We start from the raw sequence: 6,000 nt of genomic DNA on the forward strand, positions 1-6,000 counted from the left end.
AATTACAGACTACCCAGCGAGCTCATGGTGAACCAGAACTCATTGGAGTGTGTAAGGGGCTACAAAGGACCAAAAAGCCCTTTTACTAAAATGCTATGCAAAACAAAAGTTTGCCTTCTTAAAAAAGAAGGAATTTGCGATAATTCAGGTTGGAGTGAGCATATGATGTCTCCCACGATGCATCACTTCTGAATATGCAAATTATCCCTTGTTGCCCCTGTAAGCTAGCCACACCTCCAGAACCACTGGAATGCAATGATGAATCAGCGTGTTAATTGTACAGAGCTACTCAAATGTTACATAAAATAACATTGAAAGCATTCCCAAATATTCCATGTGTTTAAAATTGTTTATTTTGACTGCAGAGAGCAGTAGAAACTAGCTTATCTCTGGTTATCTGCAAAGGCAAAAATCTTCCTTTACCTGTTTCTTCACTCTGCCCCCTCTCTTTTTCTGCTGAAGTGACTCAGCTGTTGCCAGGCTGATGTGTCTATTCAGCAGAGGGAGGTGGGCAGAGTAAAGACACAGGCAGAGAGAATTCTTGTCTTTGCTGATGAACAGAAATAAGCAAGCTTCCACTGATCTCTGCAGTGAAAATAAGCACTTTTACTCACTGGGAATGTTTGGGAATGCTTTCAAATGTTCTTTTATGTAACAAAGTGTAGTTACTGAAATTTTCATTTTGGGAGTATATTTCCATGTTAAGAAGAAACAAGTTTGTATCATCAGCATGTCGAAGGTAAAATATCATGTGACTAAAATGTCTGTTACTATCATGCCTGCAATAACATCGCCCAAATGCCCCACAAATACTGTAGGTAACCTAATAATCCATCACCTGGAAACTGTGCTCTGTACTGGCTGTCCGAATAAATAGGATGATTATATTATATCCTTGGAGAAATAGAGCAATGAGATATGTTGGTTCCAATCAAAACAAGCCATCCATCACTGAATATCTGAGATCACAGCAGCTAAGCATAAACATCAAAAAGAAAAAAGTCTGGTCTGGCACTGTAGCTTTAATAAATATCAGCAGGTGTACAGTGGTGGGAACAATAGTGTAGCAAAAAGTGGTACACAAATGTAAGCAGGTACTTATCGTGCTGCTGCTGGGGTGAGGGAGAGGTCTGTGGGCGCCAGTGGGTGCACGGCCTTACGACCGTTTCGCTGTGGGGTGAGCCTTGCTTCTTCGGAGGCCTGCGTGCATGATGCGTGGATCGGGGGAAGCTAATAATATAGCCTACTTCCGTATACAGGTCCCGCCTACCAATCCCACAATCCCTGGTGGCTAAACCAATAGGAGCGCATAACTGCCCGGAAAATAGCGCGGTGGCGTCATACGCCAACCGCGCTGCAGAGCTATTTGCAGGACGGATGCTGAGCATGTTACTATAGGAACCGCTCCGCCCCCAAGGCTGCATCATCGGCCACTGAACCAACTCCCAGCCAGTGTGCAGCCAGGGGGCGTGCCGGCCTGTGACTCTGCTGATTACGTATGGGGTTGCTAGGGAAACTGCCTGCAACAAGCTTATTAGCTAAAGAGGATACGTAAACTTAAGAACAAATGTATATAGAGGGCCAGAAGTGGAAGCTCTCAGTGCGTTTAAGAAAGCACATATGGGGAAGGCACCGGGGAGGGGGGTCAAGAGGGAGAGGAAGGAAGAAAAGGTGAGTAAAGGTGAAGGTGAACAGAATAAAGAAAAGAGAAGAAAAAGGTGGTAGAACGTGGCACATAGAACCAGGACAAAGGTCCTGCGAGAGAGAAGGAGGGGAGGCCACATGCCAAGTGTGCAGGACAGGAACCACATTCTAATCTTGGAAGAAACTTTAAAAGCATCTCGACTGCATACCATTAAAACCAATTGGTATAAAGGTACAAAAATACAAACTTTAATAGCCATTAAAAAAATTAATTCAAATCTGCAGTCGTGATGGATAAAGTAAGGGACAAAGTCGAGAATAAAGTACAGGACCCCAAGAAAAGAGAGAGACCTAAGGATCCAAGAAGCAGTCTAGATCAACATAATAATTTAGGCCCAAGGGGCCCATAGCATCCGTCTTAAAAATCCACTTCGCTTCCAATCTCAAAAGTAACTTCTTCCTATTGCCACCTCTGCGAGGAAGATTGCAAAGGTCCACACAAGCAAAAGAAAGTAGACTAGGGTCAGAATCATGTACAGTGGCCATATGGTCCACAATCCTGGGACAGCCTTTCCCTTTAGGGAGCAAGCGAACATGCTCCAAGATCCTGTCCTTAACCATCCTAGTCGTCTTGCCAATGTAAAAACGCTGGCAAGGACACCACAATGCATAGACGACAAAAGTCGTCCTGCAGGTGGCGAAAAATGGAACTTTGAATTGGACAGGACCGAGCCGATAAGACTCGCCTGTTTTCATGTGGCGGCAGGCTTAACAGAAGCCGCAACGATGATTGCCTGCAATATTATCTAGCCATGTGCGATGTGCATTTTCGCGGAAATCGCTATGGACCAACAGATCACCAATTGTGGGTGCTTTCTTGAACGCAATAAGGGGTTTGGATGGCAGACACTCCTTCAGGACAGGGTCCTGGAGTAGAATCGACCAATTCCTATTGATAACATCTTTAATTTCTTTTTCCATTGGAGAATATTTGAAGGTGAAAACTCCTAATCCTTTTTTCTGGTGTCTGGGGTTGTTATTCTTTCTGTTGATCAGATCGAGTCTGTCTCTCCTCAATGCTTCATTCATTGCTGAATCAAGGGCTGTGCTGTCATAGCCTCTTAACAACAAGCATGCCTTGAGTTAATTGGCTTGTTCAACAAAGTCTTCCAGTCTGGTATTGTTTCTGCGCAAGCGCAGGAACTGACCAAACGGAAGCGACCTCGTAACATGCAAAGGATGGTAGCTGTCTGAATGTAGGATCGTATTAGAGGCATTCGGTTTCCGATAACCCCTTGTTACGACTCCACATTCTTCGATTGAAAACTCCAAATCTAGAAAGCAGATCTTTTCTTTGGAGTATTCCATCGTGAACAGCATGTTTACACTATTAATGTTGAGATACTCCAGGAAGTTAAGAAAGGTTGGAACATCTCAAGACCAGAAGGCCAAGACATCATCCACATATCTGGACCACACTCAGGTGCATCCTGTAGGAGTTATCCAAAGTGTGGCTGTGTCTCTCCTCCCATGCCCCGAGACAAAGATTAGCATACGTACATGCGACGGGAGTCCCCATCGCAATGCCAGAGACCCGCTGGTACCAAGCATCACCGAATAAAAAAGCATTGTGAGTAAGAACAAAGGCTAGGCAATCACATATGTATTCATTAAAGCGAGGGTCTTTTTCATTTCTGTCAAGATACATTTTGACGGCTTTAACTCCCTCTTTGTGTGGTATTCTGCTGTATAAACTAGTGACATCGATAGTCACCAGCAGGTCTCCTTCGCACCACGATGTGGACTCCAAGCCCTCAGGGACATCTAGAGTATCGCTTAAATGTGAGGGGACATGGGACAAGAGAGGTCTGAGGACGTGGTCCAGATACGTGGACAATCTTTCCGTGACCGACCCCAGGCCCGACACAATCGGTCGGCCCGGTGGGTCGGTCAGGGATTTGTGAATCTTCGGCAGGTGGTACCACACTGGCTTTACTGGGGACTCAGGCAAGAGATCATTAGCCAGTCTCGGAGTCAGGAAGCCCAACTCCACCCCTTGTCGCAGGAGAGACCTCAATGCGGATAAAAAACCCGCAGTGGGATCTCCTTTCAGGGGTTTGTATGTAGAGGCATCCGCAAGTTGCCTCAAAGCCTCTTTTTTGTAATCTGCAGTGTAGAGGAGAACAATTGATCCGCCTTTGTCTGCCTTCCTAATTGTTAGGTCAGGACGATTCTGAAGCCATTTTAAAGCTTTCAATTCAGTGGCAGTCAGATTTGGTTGTGATTGGGGATAAACAAGGGCCTTTAAATTTCTGTGTACTTGTTTTTCAAAGATATCGATGGCAGATCCTGCTTGTGTAGGGAAAGGCATTACTGATTTACAAGGCTGAAATTTTTTATGGTCACGCAACGACACTGCAGTCGGAGCTGATTCCATTAACAGTTCGTTTAAAGCAGAGATCACCTCTAGTTCTTTATCATTCCAACTTTTAGATGCACTGAAACCTAAAGTTCCTATTGTTGGCTTAAAAGATGGCTGGATCATGCCTCCTTTTGAAGACTCCTCCAACCTCTTCTTTTCAAAGTGATGTCTAATGTTCAGTTTTCTTATGCCTTTATATAGATCAACTTTGAAATCGGAATATTCAAAACTAGAAGACAGAGAAAAATTCAGTCCCTACGCCTTCTGTCCTCTACGCCTTTTGGTAGTTCCACAGATGTTAGATTCACCAGATTCGATTTCACGTTTGAAGGCATCTTTAATGTCTTATTTTCCTCTTCTTGCTCCTTCCCTTTGTTTTGTCCTCCCAAGATACTTGTCTGTCTTTTACTCTTCCCTCTTCCTCGGCTAATTCGTCGTCTAAAGGGGCCTCCGATTCCTCAGTTGGCGGTTTTTTAGGTTTCTGCGGTTTCTGCGGCTTTTGCTTTGGTATTTTGTTCGGAGTATCTTCCCCACTAGATTCTGATTCTGTTGTCCAATACCCCTTAGGTTTCCGGGGAATGCGAGGTCTTCCTCTCGGTCCCTGATTAACAAATGATGTCCAAGTAAAGATTCTGCCAATCTTATAGTCTTCTCTATCTCGTAGATACTTTTTTAATTTACGGGCCTTAATGCTGTCCTGTAGAGGCACCAATTTTTTATCAATCTTATTCAGCGTAGCTTTGAAACTGTCTTCAGTCACCAGTTTCTTAAACTCCAATTTACTCTCAGCAATAGCAGATGTGAGCAGGTTCAATTCCACTTTACTCCTATCTAACACGATATTTTGTAAACGTGCGGAGTGTTCAAGGAATTCCTGTTTCCAGGTCTCCAAAAACTTGGGGTCCTGTCTATACTCGGAAGGTTCTTGATATCTTCTGAACCCTCTAGCAACTAAGTCCTCATTTTTATAATTCTCAAGGGTGGTTACTGTCCAGAAAACTCCCACCTCTCTCTCACAGAGCCTCTCCAAGTTCTGCTCCAGCACCTTGGCGCCCACAGTGGAATTAGAACTGTTAGGACCACTGGAATAAGTGAAAAAAACAGATAGGTCCGATCTCCCTGCTGTGACGTGATCGCCTTGAACATTTACAGCTTCATCCACGGTGTCGATCTCCTCAGTGGAAGAATCTTCGCCTGCATTCGACATAACTGGTGCTCAATGCCAAGAAAACAAGTCAATGTATACCAATGTAAGAAAGGTTAGGCAGGCACTCAATTAAAACCCGTGGGTGCTGACTGATTCCTCAGCTGGCTGTAATGTTGCCCCTCAGCAGATGCTACGTGCTCTAGACCATTGTAGGACCCCCCTCCCCGGTGCCTTCCCCATATGTGCTTTCTTATATGCACTGAGAGCTTCCACTTCTGGCCCTCTATATACATTTGTTCTTAAGTTTACGTATCCTCTTTAGCTAATAAGCTTGTTGCAGGCAGTTTCCCTAGCAACCCCATACGTAATCAGCAGAGTCACAGGCCGGCACGCCCCCTGGCTGCACACTGGCTGGGAGTTGGTTCAGTGGCCGATGATGCAGCCTTGGGGGCGGAGCGGTTCCTATAGTAACACGCTCAGCGTCCGTCCTGCAAATAGCTCTGCAGCGCGGTTGGCGTATGACGCCACCGCGCTATTTTCCGGGCAGTTGTGCGCTCCTATTGGTTTAGCCACCGGGGATTGTGGGATTGCAAGGCTCACCCCACAGCGAAACGGTCGTAAGGCCGTGCACCCACTGGCGCCCACAGACGTCTGGTAGTGATAGGTAGATAGTAGTGGCCAGCAGGTAATGATGGACAGATTGTAGTGGCCAGCAGGTAGTGATTGGTAGATTGAAGGGGCCAGCAGGTAGTAATGGATAGATTGTAGTAGCCATCAGGTAGTGATA

Source organism: Hyperolius riggenbachi, chromosome 4 (assembly GCF_040937935.1).
Source record: "Hyperolius riggenbachi isolate aHypRig1 chromosome 4, aHypRig1.pri, whole genome shotgun sequence".
Taxonomy (NCBI): domain Eukaryota; kingdom Metazoa; phylum Chordata; class Amphibia; order Anura; family Hyperoliidae; genus Hyperolius; species Hyperolius riggenbachi.